Source organism: Macrotis lagotis, chromosome 1 (genome assembly GCF_037893015.1).
Source record: "Macrotis lagotis isolate mMagLag1 chromosome 1, bilby.v1.9.chrom.fasta, whole genome shotgun sequence".
In the NCBI taxonomy this organism is placed as follows: Eukaryota; Metazoa; Chordata; class Mammalia; order Peramelemorphia; family Peramelidae; genus Macrotis; species Macrotis lagotis.
This window is the reverse complement of record NC_133658.1, coordinates 502574598-502600900: the sequence shown is the minus strand read 5'-3', so window position 1 is coordinate 502600900 and position 26303 is coordinate 502574598. Positions and strand designations below refer to the sequence as shown.

The 26303-nt window shown below is 33.3% G+C and overlaps 1 pseudogene; it reads left to right on the top strand.

Annotated features, from left to right (window-relative positions):
- The first annotated feature begins 2598 nt into the window (after positions 1 to 2598).
- On the top strand, positions 2599 to 25033 carry LOC141504982 (large ribosomal subunit protein uL30-like; annotated as a pseudogene).
- The last annotated feature ends 1270 nt before the right edge of the window (positions 25034 to 26303 follow it).

The window sequence follows — 26303 nt, the reverse complement described above, 5'->3', positions numbered from 1 at the left end:
TGATTTTTTAAAAAAAACCTCTCTTTTGTATTTTTTGTATTTATTTCTTTGTTCTTTCTATTTATATTATTGTAGTCATTTTGTGTAGATTTCTTAATTCTGCTTGTTTGAATCTGCAATAAATCTTACATGCTTCTTTGTATTCATCATATTCACCATTTCCTACTTTATTGTAATATGATAATATAACAACTGATATATAATTTGTTTACTCCAAAATTGATGATTATCTACTTTGTTACTGATTCTTCAGTACCACAAAAATTGCTGCTGTAAATAATTTTGTATCTATTTGGACTGTTTTCTTATCAGTGTTCTACTTGGGGTATAAGCCTTGTCATGGAATCTCTCAATAAAGTTTAAAAATATTTTAGTCAATTCATTTACATAATTTCAAATTGCATTCTTAAAGAGTTTTCCTGATTCAAAGCTCAACCAATGGGCTAGTGTATTTATCTTTCCACAATCCCTCCAGGATTGTCTATTCCCCTCTTTTATCAACTTTGCCAATATTCAAGATTTGAGGAGAAATATCATAGTTCTTTTAATTCATATTTCTTTCATATGGTTGTTAAACATTTGTAATTTTTCTTTTGAGAACTATTTCCTTTCTTTTTTTTTAACTTTTTTTTTGTTTTTGTGGGGCAATGGGCAAGTGATGCCCAGGGTCATACAGCTAGTAAATATCAAGTGCCCAAGGTCAGATTTGAACTGTACTCTATCCACTGAGCCACCTAGCTTCCCCAAGAACTAATTTTTTTTTTCATATAAGGTAGTAAATATCATGTGTGGGGCAGCTAGGTGGCACAGTGGATAGAGCATTGGTCCTAAGTCAAAAGGTGAGAAGTTTAACTCTGGCCTTAGACATTTGAATCTTTCTTGCTATGTGACATTGTAATCCTGATTGCTCACATTGGGTCATCTCCAGTCATCCTGATTCATATATGGTCACTGGAATCAGTTGGTTCTGGAGGAAAAAGTGAGTTTGGTGACTTAGCACAGCATCCTGTCACTCAAATCCAATCCATATGCTTGTCATGGCATCACCTCCCTGATATCATGATCTTTGAAAATGAAGGACAGGGGCGGCTAGGTGGCGCAGTGGATAAAGCACAGGCCCTGGAGTCAAGAGTACCTGAGTTCAAATTTGGCCTCACACACTTAAAAATTGCCTAGTTGTGTGGCCTTGGGCAAGCCACTTAACCCCATTGCCTTGCAAAAACTAAAAAAAAAAAAAGAAAAAGAAAATGAAGGACAAAGATTATTCATATGAGGTAGCATGTTTCTTCATGAATTCTCTAATTGTGGTAAGTTATAGCATTAATCAGAGTTCTTTGAAACTGTTTTGTCTTTATGATTCTGTTGTTGTATGAATTGCTTTTCTCATTTTTTTCTCAGTTCACTCAAGTTCAAACAGTTCTTTTCAGGTTTCTTTGTAATTACATGTTTTATCTTTTTTTCTTTCACAGTTCTATTCCAACATATAGATAGTTTTACCCATATAAGTGTATATGTATATGTAATCTTTAAATAAAGCAATTAATTATTATCTTGTAGTTAACTACTTTTAAATAGCAATGCATAGTTTTGTGAAAGAAGCAACAAAAAACTGTTAATAAAAATACTACTAAGACATGAATGTAAAAAAGATAAACTGAAAACCAAAGAGCTTGCTTAATGTTTTTCTTTTCCTTTTTTGATTTATTGGCACTAGAAATAACAACTAGAAGATTTTATGTATTTGTGAGGATCTTTATTGCATGAGATAAATTTGACTAAATATGATTTGGAAAATGTTAGCAATACAAGCTTTTGTAAGCATATTTTAGATATTAGAGGCATATTTAGTTTCTTGTTTTCATTCCATTCTGTCTTCTTGTTTGTGTTGAATTTCTCATTTGAATTAAGAAGGAAATAATTTTCACTAGGAAAAATTTCAATCTGATAAACTGCAAATCTAATTCAATGGTTCACATTTGCATTCAGATACTTTCAAAAGATCTTCAGAAATTTATCTATATTAATTTATATCATCTAGTCTTAAATTATGTATATATACATATTTGAACAAATTATATATATATATATGCAATTTTATATTCATATGAATATTCAAAGGCAAAATTTATTTCTAAAATTGTTCACCTGCCAAGATAGAGGATTCCTGTATGTCAGTGGGGCAGATTGAATTTATGTATGTCAGTAATAATTACTACTTTATTAAAACTTTCAAAGTTATGAAATTATTTCATTTACTACCTTTTTTGGAAAGAAGACATTAAAAACAGATAGATTATGTTTTTTCTTGTTTCTCAACTGTCTCAGTTCTTAACTTTTGTTAAACAAATGAATTCAGATTCAATCAGTTAATATTAAGGTAATTTAAAGTTTTCTATCAATTCAATCCTACCTCCTTGCAGCAGGAGTCCGAATATTTTAACACCATATCCATAAAAGTATAAAGCCTGATTCTTCTTTATTCAAATAATTTTAGAATTTAGGAGTAGGACTGATTAGTATTTGAATACATTTTAAGCTTAATCAGTATTTTTTTGGGGGGGGGACTTTCAGACTTCAATACAATAGACATTTTTCGACATGGTCAATGTAGGAATTTGTTTTGCTTGACTACATAGTCATTACAGTACATGCATATTAGGTTAAAAAGTTCTTCCTTTCTCTCATTCAGTACTGAGGGACATTAAAGAGTAAGGACATAAATGGCTATCAATTGAAAACAAAATCAATTATTTCAGATTTTAAAATGTTTTCAAATACAATATTTTCTAAGTCTATCCTTATAATAATTGAGAACAAAAATCAAAGAAAACATACTTTATAGGAAAGTTTTTGAATTTGATGCCAACAATGAAATGGATACTGCATGGGGTTTTATTTTTAAGTTCTTTGATTTGAAAACTGACCTTTGGGAGGCAGTGTGGCATAGAGCATGAAGAGCTAAGCTTGCGGTCAAGAAGACCTGGGTTAAAATCCCAACTCTGACACTTGTTAACTTTGTAACAGAACTTATTTAAGAGTCAACTTCATTGACTCTAAATCTATTATTCAATGAATATAAAGTGAAAGAAATTTTGAAGAAATTATTCTAATATTTAAGAAAAATTAACTCAGTTTTCATTTGAAAGCTATAAAGATTTATTGGCAATTGAAATTGTACTTAATAATGATAATAAAAGTTTCCAATAAAAGAAAAGAGAAACTGATTTTTAAAAAAACATTTGTTTCTGAGGAAATAATAACTTAAAAATCCAAGATATTGGAAAATTCTTGGAATTCTTATTTTGGGAGTAGGAGAAATTAGTGTTGATAACCTATTTTTGGAAATAGATTTTGTTTCTATTCTCTACTACTATATCTAGTCTGGGAATTTGTTGTACACAAATTTACATAATGAAATCTCCTGCCTCTTTGAGTATAGCTTTTGTTTCTAGAAGAGAAAGCCCATAAATTAGAAGAATTTATTTGAAGTATTCCTATAAAGAATGAAAGGTTTTGTATTTATATCAATGCTGCTGAAGTGATCCTTTGACTTGAAAAAATCATAAATTGTTATTAAGAGTTATTTTGTAACTTATGAATGAAGGGTCAAAATTGTACAGGACTTATGTGCCATTTGCATCAATTTTTCATCGAGTACTCTCAAGTTGAAGAATGTACTATTTTGTTTTCTTTTCATTGAAAAATTTAGAGTCTGCTATTCAAAACAACTCTTTTCTAACAAGTTCTGTATAAATACATTCAAATTTATAAAATCATTATAATGAGCTAAGAAAGAAAAAATGAAGAAAATAAGAAAAATAAGATGAAGTAATAATTTATATTAAGGCCTAAAAATTAACAATCAGACTTTTTCACTGGTAGAGCTTAGGAATAACTAAAGGAATTCCAAAAGTTTGCAATGACAATATTGTTTATTATGTTTTTCTTTATGGGAGTAGGTTCATAATTTAGCTTAGTTCCAACTTGCTCCCACCAAGTTTCATGATTGTTAATGGATTTTCCCTCTCAGTTTTGTGGTTTTCATTCTTCAGAAGGTCATTTCTATGGACTTCAAGGCATAAATACTGGGTCTGGATGCAAAACCTAACTTGGACAATGACATCTGAATTTCTGTAGCTCACTTTACTGAACTTTCAAAACCTACAGGTTTGGAGACTTCATTCTATTTACCTAGAATGAAAACAAAAAAGCATAAATGCAAAAATCAAGAACAGATGGCATTTTTTTGGGGGGGGCATATGATCCCCCTTGAACAAAGGACCCTAAAACCTTTTTTCCTTTCTCATGGTCTTTCACTAAACAGAAAAATTAAACTGACTCATGGTGGGGGACTGAGGATCAATGCTGGTTACATGGACTCAATCAGCTTTGTTTCATGATTTTCACCAGATTCTTTCAGCAGCATGTGAATAAAAATGAAAGTAACTGGTAGATGTAATCCAAGGATGAGCTTTGGTAAGACAAGATCAATGATAAAGGAGAAAGGAAGTCAAGAGAAGATAGTGCAGAAATAAATTGGATAAGATTTTTTAATTCCTTCAAAATTGTTTCTTTTTACAAGACTGTTTTGTGGTAGTAGAAATTTTTGCATATTTCTGTTCACTTTAGTCTGCATCAATTCATGATAGTCTTCCAGGTCTCTCTAAATGCATCCCTTTTATCATTTTTAAGGGGCAATAATCTATTATTATACTTATATGGCCTAATTTATTCAGCCATTCTTAGGTGATGTACTCTCCTTTTATCTTTGATCACTTTATTGTATAAGTCTACTATGACATTAGGGGTGTTGATGTCATGACAAGCATGTGAATAGAGCACTGGCCTTGAGTCAGGAGGACGAGGGTTCGAATTCAACCTCAGACACTTGATGCTTACTAGCTGTGGGATCTTGGACAAGTCACTTAAACTTTGATTATCTCACATCCAGGGTCATCTCCAGTCATCCCAATTCATATCAGGCCACTAGACCCAGATAACTCTGGAGGAGAAAGTGAGACTGGTGACTTAGTACAGTAGCCCCTTACTCAATTCCAATTCATGTGCTTGTCATGCATGGCATCACCTTCCCTGATGGCATGACCTTCAAGAATGAAGGATAAAAATTATCATCACATTTTGTGTGTGTGTGTGTGTGTGTGTGAGAATATAAGTTCTTTCGAAAATGTATTAAAAAAACTTTTGTTTTTGAAATCTGGGGCCTTGATCATCTCTGTGATTTGGAAATTGACTTAAATTTAATAAGTAGAGTTGTGGTTGTGTTGCTATGCCTTTGTGAAACTTACATAAAATAACTATTATTGATTGGATTGTAAATTATTTGGATTTTGCAAGACTGAGATTCAACTTCACAAAAGACAAAAGAGGAAAATGTCAAATACTGAAGGGACTGTGCTTAAAACAGGTACAATAGTGCCTATTGGTGAAGTATGATTTTGTCTAAACATTCTGGAAAGCAAATTATAGCTATTCTCAGACAAACTGTGCATAGCCTTTCACTCAGTTATACCACTGATAAGTTTATATTCTTAAAAAAATAAAAACATAAAAGGATCTATATGTACAAAAATATTTATAAAAGCCTTTTTATGGAAGCCAAAAATTGGAAACTAAGAGAGTACGCAACTATTAAGTAATAAATATAAATGTAATGGAATATTATTAAGTCTAAGAAATTATGAAATGGGCTGTCTTAAAGGAAACTGGGAAGGCTTTTGAATTAAGACAGGAAAATTAGAACTTAAAGAACAATTTATACAAGATTAACAACATTATTGAGAAAAGTATCTTTGAAGGATTTTAGAACTATGATCAACACAACAATAAGCCACAAGTCAGAAATGAAGATGAGACAGGTCATTCACCTCCTGACAGAGAGATAGTTAACTTTAAATGTGTAAAGACAATCATTTTTGGACATGATTATAACATAGAAATGTGTTCTAGATTCAACACACATACACAAACATATAGAGTGTTTTATCTTGAGTGTGTTTCCTTAAAATTTATATAATGAGGAGAAAGATATAAGAGGATCAGATTAATTTTAAAATGCGCTAATTGAAAATTTTTTAAAATAAAAATGAAAACTACTTGCTGTTTATTGTCATCACAAATATTGTTTTCATGTTTCTGTTTACTTTTGCACAAGTTTATGTCTTCTAGTATCTTTTTAATATTCAGCATATTCTCCATTTCTTATAGTAAAGTAATATCATGTTCCATTTTTTAACACATTTTCAGTCATTCTCTTTGATATTACTGACATCTCCTAACATCTAGTAATGTAATTGCTGTATCAAAAGGTCTGGACATTTTAATCTCAGAATTAGTTTTTGAGCCTTGACATTCAAAGTCTAGTCTAGAAGATAAAATATTGATAAAATAGTACATATTCAATTTACTATATTTAATTTTTTTGGTCTCTTCCCTCTATACATGTATTGCTTCAAACATATGGTGGTATGTGATCATGACTGTTAGTTTCATGTGGACTAAAATGATTAGGAAAACAATCCTCCATTAGTCATGAGTGATTATTTCTCCAGAACATGCATATCAGCAGCTTCTAAAAATAATTGTGGCATAACCAAATGATAGAATTTTATTTATTTGATTTCATAATACAAACATTTTCCCCCACAAAAATCAATGTAGTTAAAATTAGAAGAGAAATCCTCAACTAGCAAAGAAAATCTTTGAAGCAAGTGTTTCTGATAAAGTTTTGATATCTCAGACTATAAGGAGCTGCCATTTCCAAAATTAAGTTATCAACAGAAAAATTTCCAAATCACTAACCAAAAAATGTTGTAGTTGGAGCAATATCCTAAACCCTTCCCTAAGCAGTTAGGTTTTTTTCCCTTAAAAGACACTGAAATAATTTTTAGATTTAATTCGTTGAGGGTAATACATGGACTGTTGACATTACTTCTTCCTCTCCTGAGTACAAGATACTCAGGAAGAGTTCCAGACACTTTATGATGCTTAACTAGAGGCCACAATGAACACAGTCTAAGTGGGCTTCATTCATCTGAATCAGTTTGGGGAGTCTTCAGTGTATATCTTAGTATAATAATCTTCTATGATTCATTAAACCTCCCTTGGTTAACTGTTGAATAACATATTCATGCCTCATTTTGTTCTACAATCTAATATAAAGTATCAAGGGATTGATTGGTCTTTGATAGACCCAGACAAATGCATATTAAAGCAACTTTGAGGTCCCATTTAATACTTACAAGACTGTTAAAGAGACAAAAAAGGAAAATGATGGTGCAGGTACTAGGGGGCTATAGGCAAACTGACATACCGTTGGCAGAGTTTTAAAATGCCATTCTGGAAGGCAATTTGGAACTATGTTCCCAAGGTCAATAAGCCATACCTATCCTTTTACTTATTGATATAACTACTAAGTAGATTCCTCAAAGATATCAAATAAAAATGAGGAAGCTCTATACATTACAAAACAAATAACTGCTTAAGTATATGCATATAATATGGCACATTTTTGTGCCATAAAAATGGTGAAAGAGTGAACTAACATAGATTAACTATGAACTAACATAGATTAAGATGAGTATAGAAACAGGAGAGTAATTTATACAATAGTTAAAGCATTGTATTTAAAAACAACTTTGAAAGAGTTAACAACCTGAGAAAGCACTTTTTCAGAGGACTAATACTATAGGATGCAATAAATTTTCTTCCAGTAATTCATCCAAAGTTTAGAATGACACAGACTTTTTTTTTTAATGTGGCACATGTGTGCATTGGTCTGTTTGATTGTGCTTAATTTGTTACAAGAATTGTGATTTTGCAAGAAATTGCAAGAAATTGAAAGTGGGAATAGAAATCAGCAATAGTTTTTTTTACCACAACCACCACCATTATCACCACACTACCACTACCACCATGACCCCCCCAAAAAATAAAAGGAAGGATAATTGAAGCATTTTAAAAAAATATATAGAAAAGAACACATGAGAATTAAAGGGAATGTAAGCAAATAAACTCTGAAAGAAGTATAACTTTACTATGTATACATATTTGGGTACTTATATATTTAAAAGTAAGATTGCATAGATTACATAAAAGAGACTTACGGTTTATCTCATTTTTTTTTATGTTTCATTTTGTACTTGGAAATATTGTATGTAGTCATTAAATTGAGAAAAACAATTGCAGGGTGGAGTCAAGATGGCAGACTAAAGGCAGGGACTCAACTGAGCTCTCTCTCAAACCCCTTCAAATACCTTTAAATAATGACTTAACAAATTCTAGAGTGGTAGAACCCCCCCCCCCCAATGGAGTAAAATTATTTTCTAGACCAAGATAACTTGAAAGATTGACCTGGAAAGATCTGTTGCACTGGGATGAGAGAAGAGTATAGTGCAGCACAGACTAGCCATCTTTGACCAGCAATCCAAGAATAGGCAGCTGGACAACTAAGAAAGGGGCAGTGGTGGTTACCAGACCTCTCAGCAAAGAGACTGACAAAAACAACTTGGAAGGTCAGCAGGAAAAGTCTATAGCAGCAGGATGAGAGTGAAACACACAGTGGAGTTCAGGCCTCAGGATTGCAGACGCAGTTCCAGTGGACCAGGAAAAGTTCTTGGGAGTTATTGAATTCTGTAACTTTCAGTCCACAGACAGTAAGGGGGTCAGAAGGAGATTACAGGGGTCTCTTTGTTATCACTGAGGCAGGATTCTGTTGCTTTGTTCATACTCAAATCTAGATTGCAGTTCTGGGTCTCAGACTCAGGAAGAGGAGAAGCAGTGGCATAACATAGCTTGCTGCTGCAGAGGAGCAAAGATCTTCCTTACAGTTCCAGGGCAGAAAGGGATATTTGTGATCACTCACAGACCAGAGCACAGACAAGTGCAGTAGTATCTCTGAAAAAAGCTGCAAAAAGCCCCCAAAACTTGGTACAAATGAGCCTTATCTTAACAAAGAGTTAAAATCAAATTGTGGTCTGGAGAAATGAGCAAACAACAGAGAAAAAAAATCTGACCATAGAAAGTTACTATTATGATAAGGAAGATCAAAACACAAACTCAGAAGAGGATAACAAAATCAGAACTCCGACATCCAAAGTCTTCAAAAAATTTGAATTGGTTTCAGGCCAGGGAAGAGTTCAAACATATTTTAAAAATCAAGTAAGGGAAATAGAGAAAAAACTGGGAATAGAAATGAGATTGATGTGGGAAAATCATGAAAAACAAGTCAGCAGTTTGGTAAAAGAGACATCAAAAAATACTGAAGAAAATAACAACTTTAAAGTCAGACTGGGCCAAATAGAAAAAGAGGTCCAAAAAAAATCGATGAGGAGAAGAATGCCTTAAAAAGCAGAATTGGCCAAATGGAAAAGGAGGTAACAAAACTCAGTGAAGAAAATTATTTCTTAAAATATAGAAAGCTGATGATTTTGTGAGAAAACAAGAAACAATAAAGTAAAACCAAAAAGAATGGAGAACTAGAAGATGATGTAAAATATCTAATTGGAAAAACATCTTACCTGGAATATAGATCCAGGAGAGATAAGTAAAGAATTATTGGTCTACTTGAAAGCCATGCTCAGTAAAGGAGCCTAGACGTCATCTTCCAAGAAATTATCAAGGAAACTACCCTGCTATTCTAGAACCAGAAAATAAAATAGAAACTGCAAGAATCCGCTGATCAACTCCTGAAAGAGATCCCAAAATGAAATATGTTAAGCATGATTGTACATGTACAACCTAGATCAGATTGCTCACTGCCCTGGGGAGGGTGAAGGGAAGAGAGAAAGGTAGAAAAATATGGAACTTAAAAGCTTACAAAAAGATAAATGTTAAAAACTAAGGAAAAAAGAATTCCAGATAGGTTTTCCCCTTTCTATCATACAGGTGACACATTAGTAGCTTTTGAGATAAATTCTGGATCATATTGATTGTTTACCAAGGTGTATTGCCAGAATCTAAAAGTGCCATTCGGAATAATGGATTATAAATACAAATAATACATCCTATTACATCTACCTCTTACATCCTACACTTCTACCTCTTTGTCAACACAAGTCTGAGCCAATCACATTTTCTATGCCCTATTTTTTTGCAGAGAAGTTAGAAGCAGTCTTAGTTTTAGTTAAAAGTCACAAAATCTGTTCATCTAAGCTCCTCTGAATCACTAAAAGCCAAAAAGGGCTATTAATAATATTGACAATGGGGAGCAGAGAGGTGGTACAGTGAATAGAACACCAGCCCTAGAGTCAGGAGGACCTGAATTCAAATCAGGTCTCAGATTCTTGATAATTACTAACTGTGTAACCTTTGGCAAGTTACTAAGCCCCATTGTGCACCCCCTCCAAAAAAAAAAACTCCAAACAAATAATGATGATGATGGTAACAGTAGTTGTGATGGTGGTGATGAAGCTGGTGGTGATCATGATAAATATGTCATAATGGTGACAATAATAAAAGCTGAAATTTATGCAGCACTAAAAATTTCAAAGTGCTTTAAAGACAAAGAGTAATTGAACAAATAACTATACTATGTTATTGTCAAAAATTCCAGGGTTTCATATACTTTCATAAAATATACCATGTATGGTGTGTGGATAGATGTGATGTATAGTGATAGACAATCAGATAAGATAGGGTGTCAAGAAATACTGAATTCAAACCCTGCCTCTAATAAAATCTAACCAACTAAGTGCAAGTTGTATAATCTCAATGCTTTCAGACAACTCTCTAATACTATAAATTACAGGTAAGTTGCCTGTCTATAACATCAACAAATTCTTACACTGGAATATCCTTACTTAGATGAAATAACAAGTGTAGATTCTTGTCTCCCTTCTTCCCAAATGCTTTACAATCAACAAAGTACTTTCATATATTCATACATATGCATATTTATACTCATTGTTTCTATTATTGCTATATATTTTTTAGATATGGAAATTGAGACTCAGAGATGTTAAATGAGCCCGCAATTATTTATCCCTCAGAATTAAACAGAACCCTGAAGTTACATAGCCAGCAGGTGTTGGACCTGGACTAGAGTTCAAGTAATCTGGGTCTTTACCATATAAGCCTTTTTTTTAAAGGTTTTTGCAAGGCAAATGGGGTTAAGTGGCTTGCCCAAGACCACACAGCTAGGTAATTATTAAGTGTCGGAGGCTGGAATTGAACTTAGGTACTCCCGACTTCAGGGTCAGTGCTTTATCCACTGCACCACCTAGCCGCCCCCTCGTATAAGCTTTCTAATGTATATAATGGTTATAAACCTTTCTCATTTTTGTTGTTGTGTGGTCTAGCTTCTTGTCTTTATGTGCTTTTGTATTATTTTCCTTGATGATGTCACCAGAGAGGAAGAATGACATAATAGAGTTCTAGACTCAGACTAACTTTATTTTTTAGCTAATGTGTAGCCATTGGTACCACAAATAACCTCTGCAAACTGCCATTTATGAGGAGGAAGAGAGATTAGCCACGTCATACTCTTAAAATACACCTTCTAGGTGAAACTGGAATACTCAAATAAATTTTTTCTTTTATTATCTCATTAGAAGAGTTAGTGTTGCTCGCTGATACTCATGTTTCAGTTTTGGTACCTAGAAGAAAATATGATGGTTATCAGAGTTGCTTGGCATATTATCGTTAACTGAACAGTTATTATAATATCTCTTCCTTCGTCCTTCATCATAGTCATTTGAGTGTACCAATAACTTTCATTTCTTGAACTATATCTAACTGTATGATCTAAGAGTAAGGAGGTAAGAAGAGATGAAGAAGGAAAGTGTGAGAAGCCGATATACACAAATCCAGAAATGAAGAGAGATAGAGAGATAAAGAGAGACAGAGATAAAGATAAAGATAAAGATAGAGTCTGGGGAAAAGTCCACAGATTTCTCTTAGTATCATGACAAGAGAAAAGAGAAAAAAAGATATTCAATAAGTTTATTTGTAGAATTTTTCATATCCTCTTTTTGTTGCTTTTTAACTTGTTATAATGTTGGATAAATGTTATTACCCATTTAATTTTCTTCTCTCTACTCTGTGACTTTTTAAAAGAAATAATTTTAAAATATTAACTTTTTTTGGCAAGGCAATGGAGTTGTGACCCAAGGTCACACAACTAGGCAATTATTAAGTGTCTGAGGTCGACTTTGAACTCAGGTTCTCCTGATTCCAAGACTGGTGCTCTATCTACTGTGCCACCTAGCTGCCCCAAAACATTCACTTTTGATTTCTTTGTGATTTTTCTTTAAATTTACATTGGTAGTAGTGCATTTAGTTATTTTTTGATTGTGTTTATTTTACTCTGAATCAGATTGTATAAAATTTTCAATACTTCTCTGCATTCATAATACCTATCATTTCTAACAGCACAGGGGTGTTATATTATATCCATGTACCACAATTTGTTTAATCATTTTCCCAGTCTAAGGGCATCTGATACTTTGTTTCCATTTGTTTGCTATCATAAAAATGTTTCCTTAAATATCTTGTTTTATAGGGAGATGTCTGATCATTGATTTCCTTGGGATATAAGCCTTCTAGTGGAGTCTCTAGATTAAGGGGTATTTGTACAATTCCAAATTACTTTCCAAAATGCAGATTTGCAGCTCTACATCAATTCACTAGGATGCTTATCATTCCATATCCTCTCCAACATTGTCTATTAACAACTTTTGTCAATTTTACCAATTTTCTGAGTGTGAAGTGAGCCAGTGTTATTTTAGTTAGCACATCTTTTATTGCTAGTGATTTGGAACATATTTTCATTGTTAAGTGCTGGTATTTTTTTTTTTTTGTGAGCTATTTGTTGACATCCTTTGGTCATTTATCTATTGGGAATGGCTGATGGCTGGCACTTTCTCTTCCTCTCTTTATCTCTATCTTATTGTCTCTCCTCTCTCTCTCTCTCTCTCTCTCTCTCTCTCTCTCTCTCTCTCTCTCTCTGTGTGTGTAGGAAATAACATTCTTATCTGAGAAGTCTGATAGAAAGATTCCCCTCCCCAAATTGACCATACCTTTCTATCCTAGGTTCACTAATTGTTTTTTTAACCTTTTTGTCATGCTTTTTTTGTTTCATTTGTTTAATTCACATTTAAAATTATGAATTAGTTTTATATTTTTTCTTCACTTTATAAAATATTTTTTTCTGGATTAGAATTTTCATGGTGGTGATAGTTTTCCCTCTTATATTGAAAAGCAAAAGTTTCATATCACTAGTTATTTTTGTTTAATCAGCATTGAGGTGACTCTTACCACAGATTCTCTTTCCCCCACATCCTCAGCTTTCCCCCTCCAAGATCACCAAACATGATGATCTTCTTTATCACCTTTTCCCTAGTTTTGGAGTTTTATTTATGACTTTCACTTTCTTTTTAAATCTAGTTTTCAAATTCTTATTGCTTTTTCTCTCTAATTTAAGTAATCAAATAATATCTTCTCTTCCCTTTCAATGTTTTTGTTAGTTTTTTTCTCATTTCTGTGCCTTTTTTCTTAAAATGATTACATTCCATTGATCTTTTTATTACTTTTCTTCTGTCTGTTCTAGACTTTTATTCTTTAATTCATAGTCCTTGTACTTATTTATTCCTTCTTTAATCTCTTCATTCCTCATGGAATTAACACTTCTATTTTGAATTCCCTCTTCTAAACAATTCCTTTGTAAATATTTCTCCTTCTTCCCTTTATTCTGCCATGTTTCACTTGGAAGTATCAATTTCTGTATATGTTAGAGAGGATAGAAGTGTTGCCCCATTGTAGAAATTTTCTCGAGTCCTTGGTTGTTATTCATTCCTTACCCATGGACTCTCCAAGATTAGCCTCCCCCCCCCATTTGCCATACAATTTTCTCTCTATGTTCATGCCTTTTCAGTCTTCTGAATATCAGTAGTCCCAGGAACCCTGATATCTTGAGGCATTCTTAAGTGGATCCTAGAACATAAGTCCATGAGTTCTATTGTCTCAGTTTTTTAGTTCACATCAGTTACTTTTCCACCTTACATCAGCGAAGTACAAATATGGTCATACCTTTGATCTTGTTATCACCCACAAATATAACACCTGTATGTTCAAGAATTCTGAAATTTCTTTGCTATTTAGTCATTTTCAGTCAAGTATGATTCTTTGTGACCCCATTTGGGGTTTACTTGGTAAAGATGCTAGAGTGGCTTGGCATTTCCTTCTCTAGTTTATTTTACAGATAAGGAAACGAAGATAAACAGGATCTTGCTCAGAATAACACAGCTAGTAAATATCTGAGGGTGGATTTGAACCCAAGAATATGAATCGTCTCACTCCAGGTCCAGTTCTCTATCCCCTGAGCCACCTAATTGCCCTGAAATACCTATATCCAACCATAATCTGTTGACTTTTCACTTCCTAGCATTCCCTACACCCCACTGTGACCTTTAATGCCTTGACCCTTCCATTCTTTTCTAGGCCATCTTCTCTGTATTAGTCATTCTTTGCTTTTTTCCCCATCTTGACTTTTTTTGATGAACCAATTCAAATTTATAGTCTTCCTCTCTTTAATCTCTTGCTCACCCCTTATCATATTATACCAGTCAAACCTCAGTCTTAGATCACTCCCACCATTTCTTATTTTCTCTTTGTTGTTGAACAAAGGTGAGAAAATTTTTCCAATTGTTCTAAGTCCATCACAGAATTATGTTTTACCATATCAACTGGGACCTCATTAGGTAGTTAAACTATACTCCTCACTCCCTTATCAACTCTCCACAGCAAATCTTCTAAACTTCTCATCTTTCCTTAAACCTTTTATAATTTTCCAGTCATCCACTCTCTCAGTTGAGAACCTTGTCTTATATTTTACAGAAAAAAAATTGAGGGCATTCTCTCCTCTTTTCCTTCTGTCTTGGAAGATTTTATTCTACCACTTTTTTCCTTTAGTCCTGTATCATGTGAAAAGGACTTATTCCTTACCAAGGTTAACTTTTCTACTTGTCAAGAAATCTTATTCCATCCTGTTTCCTCCAGCAGGTTACCTATTCTTTCATTCTTACTTTTTCTCTTATTTTCTATCCCTTTCTACTGACTCATTTCTTACAGTCTAAAAAAAACATTCTGCCGACTATTCTCCTATATCTCTTCTTCCCTTGTAACTAAACTCAACAGGCCATCTATATTAAGTAGATTTTTGTTCCCTTTCATTGTCTTGGAAGTCCCTTATAATTTGACTCCTATCAGTCCACCAAAACCTTTCTCTTCAATAATGATCTTTTAGTTGCCAAATCTAGAGACTTTTTCTCAATCTTCTTTGTCTTCAATCTCTCTGAAGCCTTTGACTTTATTGATCACTCTATTTTTTGGTTTTTCAGGACAATATACTCTCCTGGCTTTCTTTCTCTCCTTCTCTATCTTTTCCTCTGTTTTCTTCTAGATCATATCACCTTATCAAAAGTGTTACTTAAGGTTCAGTAACATCTTTTCTCTTCTCCCTCAAGCTCCCAAGGATTTAATGACCACCTCTATGCTGATGATTTTCAAATCTACCTTTGCTTCTTTTTATTTCTCCAGAGCTTAACACAGTGTTGGCACATAGCAGACACTTAATAAATTTTTATTTATTGATTGATTATTGTACTGCCCTGCCAAAAATGTAGGAGTTAATGAGCAATGTATATGTTGAGTGAATATTAAGGATTAGTGATTAATTAGCCATCTGTACTCTTAATTCCTGAGTTCTTGGTGTCTTACTCTGGGGAGATAACTGCAATTGCTTTATCTCTTTTACAAATCTCATTTTTGATGAATTTGAAAGATTATGAGAATAGGAGAAAGTATTTAATACATTTTAACTCAGTTTGTTTTCAAGGTTAAGCTCAACATCTTTTTCATTATTATGATTAATATTATTCTTATTATTATTTAAATGAATATCACATGACTTTTTATATTGTATTTTGGTATCTATGTATACCACTACCACATTTTTTTCTTGTTATAGAAAAGCATTGTTCATTTCTTGAGTATTCTAGAAGAACCTTTTGCAATCCATAAGGGTCAGACTATCTTTAAAAGGAATAGGATCAAGTGACATTTTGTCAATGTAATATTTCATCCTGGAAAGGAAATTAGAGATCATCTAATCCAAATCTCTTTATTTTATGGATTAGGAAGTAAAGGCCTAGAGATACAAAGTTAGAGAGCTAAGCTTCAAATCCTCATTGTCTGACTTCAAATTGAACACTTGTTACTACTCTGTTTCTTCTAGGTAAAAATTGGTATGATTTTTTGAACTTTACATAGGTCTCTCCCAGTTCTCCACTTAAGCCAAGTACATTTTTATCATCACAAGTTAGAAAGATACTGAAGGAGAAAGTCCACATTCCATTTAATTAATAATAAATTCACTAATATATGCACCAACTATGAATCTTTTCAGAATTTTTGTGAGACTGGAAGGCAGGTATGGAGGAAGTCAAGTCTGGAGAGGAATTCAGGTATAGCTAGAGTTCTGGTATTGCTTATTCTAGTTGTATGTCCTCAGGAAAGTCACTTTATTTCTCCAGAACTGAGCTTGGACTAGATGAACAGAAAATTCTGTCTGAAATCCTCAGAAGATAGAAATCATTTTTATATTTGGAATTGATTTCTAATAAATTGGTGAGATTAAAAGACATAGAATTCCACTCTTTTACTATAAATCCATGCAGTTTTATTTTAAATTGTCTGTTTTATTTCTATGAACTTGGTAAACATCAGCAAACATGAACATTTCCAAATTCATAAAAACAGGAAAAACATGAACCATCATATAAAATTGTGAATCTTCAATACATACAGCCTTCAAAACATAAATATTTCAAATTTTGTTTCACCACTGCTCTTACTTGTCTTGATTTCATTCTGAATTTTCTATTGCTCTTTTATTTGTATTTTTAAATGATTCACCAATGTTCTTTTCTTTTCTGATATCATTATCATCAACCCTAATCTCTCTTTAAAACCCTCCTATTCAACAAAAAATCTAATAAATGTATCTTGTATTCCTTTTAGACATATTTCTAGAAATATATATATTTTCTTCCAATATAATAAAAATTTATTTTTAAAAACTTCTAGAATAGCCATAGCCAACATTTTTGTTGCACTTCCTAGGGACCTATACTTAACCTTACTCAACACTTGCGAAATATTTTCTCAATAGATCCTCACAACAGTATTAGGGGGTAGATAATATTACTATCCTCTTAGTAGATGAGAAAGCAGAAACAAATAGAGGTCAAAGTCTTGAAGCTAGTATTTGGCTGAGGTCAAATTTGAACTCAGGTCTTCCTGATTTGGGAGACAGCCTGGTGGCTCAGTGGATATGTGCCTAAAGTCAGAAAGACTTAAGTTTAGGCATTTACTAGCTATGTGATCTTGGGCAAGTTATGTAACATGTTTGCTTTTATCCACTGGAGAGGGAAATGTCAAATCTACTCCAGTATCTTTTATATTTTATTGTATTTTGTTCATTTTGTCAAATATTTCCCAATTACATTTTAAAATTTAATTTTTAAATTCCCTTCCCAGTTACATGCAAAAGCAATTTCAACATTTACTTCCAAAACCTTGCATTCCAAATTCTCTCCTGTCTTTCCACCCCACTCCTAGAATTGAAAAAGTGTTGTAGGTTAAAGAAAGAGAAACCTCAAGATAAATAAAGTGAAGGGGGGAAAAGTTTGCTTCAGGCTGTATTCAGACACTATCAGCTCTGTCTTTGGGATGGATCACATTTTTTTTTATCATAATTCCATCAGAGAAATTGCTTCAACATTTTTTTCCCCACAGCTGCTATTGCTAGCTGTTTTTCCCTTCATCCTATTATCCCCATCCCCATTTATTCTATTCTTTCTCTCCTTTCATTCTGTTCCTTCTCACGAGTGTGTTATATCAGACTACCCTCTCCCACAAACTTTCCTCTTTTCTATCACCTACACCCCCCCTCCCTTCCCCCCTCCTCCCAGCTAGGTCTCCTTTCTCCCAATTCTTTTCTCTCCTTTTTTTCTCTAGGGTGAGATAGATTTCTATACCCATTTGCCAGTTTGTCAAGAAAATTCAATGAACAGCATTGATATGCAATGATTTGGAGTCATGAAGAATCAGACATGACTAAATAACTTCCTCACCTGAAGTCCAGCACTTTATTCACTCTGCAACCCACCTGACATGTTGTATTCGACAGAACATTGTTAGATTTAATTTGACTTCCAATGAAAAAAAAAAGGTACCACCTTAGCAAGAAAAAGCAATAGTTTAGAGGATCTTGGTGGTATACATCTGTAAGCACAAGTCAGAGATTATTTCTAGTTTCCAACCAAAAGAAAAAAACCCAAAACCAGGAGATACTTTACTGGTCCTTAAAATCAATCCCTGCTAAGAATTTATGAGAAAGGATTATTTTTTTCAGCTTTATGTGGACAAGAAATTTACATATATAGTTTAATCAAAATTCCAAGTGACCATTTACTTCTTATTTTGATAGATTATTTGTAATAAATTCAAAAGGAAATGTTTTCTTTCCTTCAACTGAAGCCTGGAATGTCTTGTACTAGTGATATCTTTCTGCAATTGCCAAGGGGAGTCTAGATTGACCATTTTTGACAGTTCAAAGCTGGAAGCTATGAAATTAGCTGGAAGGTGAAAGGAAGCTAAAAAGAAGTATAGCAGATAGAAGGCCAAATCCGTAGGCATGAAGACTTGATCTCAGGTCCTGTCTCTGGCAAATTATTTAACCTGATAGTGTCTCAAACAAAGGTTTAAGGTTATAAATTGTGATTGAATTGTAGATCTGCAACAGTAAAGGGAAACTAATAAAATCACAGATTTGTTCCTTCATTCATAGTTTGTGTAATAAACAAACAAATAAATGTATGAACAAATAACCATATATATACATATATACATATACACACAAAAGTTAATGCTTGTCCTTCATTTTCGAAGAAGATCACACCATCAGGGAGGTGATGCCATGACAAGCATATGTCACCAGCCTCACTTTTTCCTCCAGAGTCATCTGGATCCAGTGGCCAGATATGGATCAGGTGACGGGAGATGGCCCTGGATGTGAGGCAATTAAGGTTAAGTGACTTGCCCAAGGTCACTCGGCTAGTAAATGTCAGAGACTGAATTTGTACCACTGTCCCTGATTCCAAGGTCAGTGCTCTGTCTACTACACCAGCTAGCTATTAATTTAGTAGTATAAGAGGGCCTTTCAAAGCTAATTTATTGCTTCAAAATTGCCTTTTTTATTAGTTAAATTTTGGTTAGGTGTAATTAATAGATTTACAAGTGGCATCATGCATTCCTATGGTTGATACCATAGCAAATCTATTTTTTATTTTTATTAATTGATATTGAAAATTCAATATTAATTTTTTAGTTCTAAATTATTTCTCTTCCATCTCTCCTCTCTTCACTTAATAAAAAATAAAAAAACATTAAAAATATGTATATTTAGTAAAGAAAAATTTCCACATCTACCACATTATATCTATAAATACATGTACACATACACACAGGTGTGTATGCAATTATGTATATGCCTCAATGTACATGTTTAGTCCATTATCTCCCTATTTGGGAGTAGATAACATATTTCATCATGAATCCTTAGGAACTACTCCATTGTGTTTATCAGAGTTCCTAAGTTTTTTCAAAGTTAGTTGTCTTTATAGTATTATTGTATTTGCATATACTTGTCTTTTCAGGTAACCAAAGCATATTCTACTATTCATTACCCTTTTAGATTCTTTTCCATCATGAAATGATCTGCTATAAATATTTTTGTACCCATGGAATCTTTTCCCCTTTTTTACTTTCTTTGGGGCATATATTTTGTAGTGATATTACCAAGTCAAAGACTATATATGGTTTAATAGTTTTAGGGATATAGTTTCAGATTGCATGATTGAATTTTAAAAGTATATGTGATACTAGAGGTGGCATAAACAGAGCGTTTTGATTTGTTCATAAAAGTGTAATTATACAACCTTTGTTCTAATCAATTTTATAAAATGACTTATATTCATTTAACTAGCCATTTCCTTCTCTAGCTCATTTTACAGATGAGAAAACTGAGGCAAACAGAGGTTAAGTGACTAGCCTAGAGTCACAGTTTTTCTTTAATTTTTTTTTATTTATTTAAGGCAATGGGTTAAGTGACTTGCCCAAAGTCACACAGCTAGGCAATTATTAAGTGTCTGAGGTTGTATTTGAACTCAGGTCCTCCTGGCTCCAGGGTGGGTACTCTATCCACTGTGCCACCCAGCTGTCCCAAGGTTGTACAGTTTGTAAGCATCTGAGCTGGATTTGAACTCAGGAAGATGAACCTTCCTGATTCCAGGTTCAGCACTCTATCCACTACCTAGCTGCCAGAAGTGAAGTGAAACTTCAACTATATTAAACATGTGGGAATAATAATTTTTTCCCTCAAAATACATTGAAATCATCCAAGAGACTTAATTAACTGAGGATTAAGGACTCAGTCTGGTGACATAATTTCTTGGTCACCCTGCTGTCAGGTGCTTGGCTGATGGTTCACCAAGGGGAACTCAGGCAAGGGAGCAATATTCAGCTGAATCAGATATATATATATATATATACATATATATATATATATATATCTGATTCAAACTATGATTCAAACACATAGTTTTCTTGAAGATATTTTTATTATGACTACATAAATATCCTTTGGTTAACTGACTTATCAGTGTCTTATTTCATTCTTTTATCAAATTTAAATTACCAGAGGATGGGTCTGTGTCATGCTATTTAAGAACAAAATCAATATCTCATGAATTCTTTCTGTGGGATTAAGAAAATTATCTAAATGCCTTTTAAAAAACCATCTACCAATCGATACAACCTAAGGCTCATAAAGGTTAAGTGATTTGCTGTTGTCATATATCTAAGATGTGTCAGAGATAGAATTTGAATACGATTTTTCTGACTCCAAATCCAGTAGTACTCTGATTGGTTGGTTGTATCCTTTGTTCTCAAAAAGGACCAAAATGATGCAACCATATTGGAGTATGGTATATCTGTTAATGGCTAATCAGTACAAAACAAGTTTAGAAGGCTCTACCACACAAATAGTCCAAAATGAACATGATTCCAAATTTGTACATCTCACATTTCATTTAAACTACTATATTTCTGTTTTCCTCATAGGGCACAGCACCTTCTTTGATATGGGCACACAATGCTGGGTGGTCCTACACCAGTGTTTCCCATGTGTCCCAATAGATTCCAGAGTTCTTCAGAAAGACATTAAGAATGCCCATCAAAGTTGTGCTCTTTCTGCAGTAGAGTTTAAATTCTTGGCAGTTCGACTTGAGAAAGGACCTCATTGTCTGATACCTTATCTTGTCAGGTGATCTTCAGAATTTTCCTAAGACTATTCAAATAGAAGTGATTCAGGTTCCTGTTATGGCACTAGTATACTGTACAGATTTCATGGGTATACAGTGAGGTCAGCACAATGACTCTGTACATGTTCAATTTGGTAGATTGTCTATACATATACATACACATACACATACACATACACATACACATATATATACATATACATATACTTATACATATACATATACATATACATACAGACTCTCTATCTCTATCTATATCTATCTCTATTCCTATTCCTATCCCTATCCCATCCCTATATCTATATATAGAGAGCCCATATTTGTGTTATTATTTCACCTTAGAGAAAATGTTTATGAGAGGTTATCAGAATTTTAAGTTTTTGCAATTTTTTCAAAATACTCAAAAAACATTTGTAAGCAGATGTCCTAGAACCTTGTGATAACTAGACTATCCTAGGACTACTACAAATTCAGTCATGATAAAACAGAATCTGCTATGTGCCTGGTTATCAGACACAATCAAAGAAAAGAGACTGCCTCCTTACTTAATACATTTTAAGAGAAATATAATAGCCCAGATATATGTAAATAAGAATGAATAGTATTTAGTAAACATAATACCTAGAAATATTTTCATTTTCAGCTATTTTAGATATCAAACATTCATATTTAATTTTTAAGAATTCCATAGTTGACATTCCCTCCAAGCAACTTTACACTTTATTTGCATATATACGGAAGTCTAGCCTGCAAATAGGAACTTATTTACCAAATTTCAAAAAAACAAACTGAGGGAACACTCTGAAATGCGAAGAAACAATAGCAAGAATGGAATAATCAATTATTGATAGATAGAAAGGCTTGGTTATTAGGATTAAAATTGAAACCAAAAGAAAAAGACACATTCTTTTGAATTCTTTCTATCACAGCTCCTAAGTTAGATGGCCAGATTCTATTTAGATCATTCCATTCTCTTTTTATTTGGTGGATCCAAGGGGTGACTTTTTTAGCCTCTAAGCCAGAGATTGTATGAAGACTTGAGTTCTAAGCTGTATCTCAAACCAACTCAGTAATGATTCTATTAACTTAGAAGTTAAATTATCTTGGTTCACATGGATTATAAATCTGTGTTGTTTAGAAACTTACAAAATTTACTGAGAAGAGGTGGTCAAAATGGCAGAGTAAAGGCAGGGATTCAGCTGAGCTCTCCCAAATTCAGCTCCAAACAAACAACATTAAAATAATACCTCTAAACAAGTTCTACAGCAATAGAACCAACAAAATCTTAGGGTGAAACAAATTTTTTTTAGACCAAGAAAACATGAAAGATCAGAAGGAAAAGTATTTCTTCCTGGGGATGAGAGTGGAGCACAGTCCAGCAGTGGCTGTCCCTTGATGACAGACAAGCTAGTAGGAGGGCTTAGGTGTGCCAAAATCAGCAGTGGTTGCAATTTCTAGAGACCTCAGCCTGCAGACAATAGAAGTGTGATACAACTGGTCAGAAGAAGACTCTTTGCTGGGACTAGGAGTAGGACTTTATTGAATTGCCCACATGGGATTCTGGATTATAGTCCCAAAATAAGGTGGTATATTATCAGGAGAAGAGGCCCTGGTCATAGTTCTAAGACTGAAAAGAGCATTTGTGGTCACTTAAAGACCACAGCACAGGCCAGGAGAGCAGTGGACACACCTCTTGTTAGATCATATTTACCTGGACGCATTGAGAGTCTGTCTACCCTAGATAACTCTGAAAGTAGCAGTGAAAAAACTGACATTTGAGATAGTGCCTCCCCCTCCACTTAGGAGCAGAGCCCAACTTTAACATAAAGTTCAAAGTCAAGAAATAAGCTGGAAAATGAGCAAATAATGAAAAAGAACCTAACCAAAGTAAATTACCATGGTGTCAAAACCCCAACTCAGAAAAAGACAACAAATTTGAAGCAGCTTATGTGTAAAGTCTGAAAGAAAAATGTAAATTAGTTTCAGGCCCTAAAAGAGCTAAAAAAGCATTTTTAAAATAGGTGAGGTAGAGGAAAATTGAAAAAAGAAATTAGAGTACTGCAAGAAAATCAAGAAAGGGCAGCTAAGTTGTGTAGTGGATAGAGCACCGGCCTTGGAGTCAGGAGTACCTGGGTTCAAATCCGGTCTCAGACACTTAATAATTACCTAGCTGTGTGGCCTTGGGCAAGCCGCTTAACCCCATCAGCCTTGCAAAAACCTAAAAAAAAAGAAAAAGAAAAAGAAAATCAAGAAAAAAAAGTCAATAGCTTAGAAAGGAGGCACAAAATATGTTTAAAAAAATCACCTTCATGTGCAGTGGATAGGGTACAAACCTGGAGTCAGGAGGACCTGAATTCAAATTCAACCTCAGACACTTAATAATTACCTAGCTGTGTGACCTTGGGCAGGTCACTTAACCCCATTGTCTTCCAAAAAACTAAAAAAAAAAAAAGGAAAAAAATCACCTTCAAAATAGAAAAGGCCAAATAGTAAAAGAGGCACAAAAATCTAATGAAAAGAATTCCTTAGAAAACAGAATTGACCAAATAGAAAAGGAAGTACAAAATTTCACTGAAGAAAAGAAATCCTTAAAATGTAGACGTGTCTAAATGGAAAAGGAGATATGAAAGCTCACTAAAGAAAATCATGCCTTAAAAATTAGAATTGGACAAGTAGAATATGACAATTCCATGAGACATCAAGAAGCAATAAAACAAAAATCGAAAGAATGATAAAATAGAAGAAAATGTGAAAAATCTAACTGGAGAAAAATTGATCTGGAAAATAGATTGAGGAGAAATAATTTAAGCATTATCGAACTGTGAAAACTGTAGTCAGCAAAAAAAAGTCTAAATATCATATTTCAAAAAAAGATCAAAGAAAATTGTCTGATATTCTAGAAACAAAGGATAAAATAGAAATTGAACTCTTTTTCTGGCTGGAAGCATGGCAAGCAGGAAGAAAAGAAGATGCTACCAACTTTTCCAGAAACCCTTATGAAAAAGTGAAAGACTTTTGCAATATGGAAGGCCAAATGCCTGTAGAAGACAATAAAAAGTTTCACAAAATACAAAGAAAAGTTATCTATGAAAAAGCTAAAACCTAAAATAGGGAATACATACAGATGTTCAAAAGCGAAATATAACTGACTAGAATTTCATGGAAAACTGGCATTCTGAACCCAAGTTGGTTTTTGTATCAGAATCAAAAGTATGAAAGGTGTTAGCCCAAAGGTCCAAAAAAGTATTGCAGCTTCTTTGTCTTCTCCAAATCTCCAATGGTATTTTTGTTAAGCTTAGCAAGCTTCCAATTAATTCACTGAGCATTGTGGAACCATACATTGCACGGGATTACCCAAAGCTGAAGTCTGAATGATTTGATTTACAAATGTGGTTATGGTAAGATCAACAAATAGGGAATTGCCTTGACTGATAATGGCCTTATTGCAAAATATCTTGGTAAATATGGAATTATCTGCATGGAGGACTTGATCCATGAAATCTACACTGTTGGCAAGTACTTCAAAACTGGCAGAAACTTTCTGGGGTCCTTCAAATTATCTTCTTCATAGCGTATAATAAAAAGAAAACACCCCTGAAGGGTGGAAATGCTGGTAACAAGGAAAGATCAAATCAACAGGTTTATTAGAAGAATGGTCTTTGCCACGTTTATTTTTCTAATGGTCTATTAATAAAGATGTCTGTAATAAAATTAAAAAAAAATAGAAATTGAAAGAATTCATCAATACCAAAATGAAAACTCCCAGGAATATTATACAAAATTTTCAGAAGAATATTTCAAGTAGCCAGAAAAAATTCAAATATCATGGAGCCAAAGTCAGGATAACACAATATTTAGCAACATTTGTATTTAAGAACTGGAAAATTTGGAATATGTTCTTCTGGAGGGTGAAAGAGTTAGGACTACAACCAAAAATATCTATTAGCAAACAATCCTTCTGGGGAAAATGCGTATTTATTGATTAAATTAAGTATTTCTCATGAAAAGGCCTGAGCTGAATAGAATATTTGAATTTCAGATACAAGACATAAAAGAAGCATAAAAAAGCCAACAAGGAAGAGAAATCATAAGGAACTTGATATTGTTAAACAGTTTACATTCCTATATGGAGAGAAATATCCTGAGAACTTAATCATTATTAGGGCAATTAGAAGGAATATACGTAGACAGAATGCAGAGGTATAAGTTGACTGATGAAATGCTATCTAAAAAATAAAATTAAGAAATCAGAAAGAGGAGTGCACTGGGAGAAGGGGAGTGGTAGAATAGGGTAAATATAAAATAAAATTTAAAAAATTGAATGAAAATTCAAAAGAGATGCAAAAATTGAAGAGATGTTGGGGGGGGAGCAAATCTTGAACCTTATTCTCATCAGATTAGGCTTAAAGAAGTTCAAATATCCACACTTGCTTGAGTATATAAATCTATCTTAATCTTCAGGGAAGTAGAAAAGGAAGGGGATAAGAGAAAGAGACTGCTGATAGAAGGGAAGTTGGATTGGGGGAGACAGTGGTCAGAAGTAAATGAAAGGTAAAAGAAAAAAAGAGGATAAATGGGAAGGGGAATAGGATGGTGATAAGTACACAAGTATTAATCATAACTCTGAGTGTGAATGGGATGAACTCACCCCTAAAATAGAAATGGATAGCAGTGTGGATTAAGAGTCAGAATTATACAATATGTTGTTAACCAGGAAGACACTTGAAGCAGAGAGACACTCACAGTATTTTTTAAAAAGGACAGCAGAATCCACTATGCTTTGGCTGAAATAAAAACAAAAATAATTGTGCCAATCATGGTCTTTGACAAAGCATTAACAAAAATGGATCTAATTGAAAGAGAGAAAATTATACTTTGCTAAAATAAACCATAGACAATGAAGTG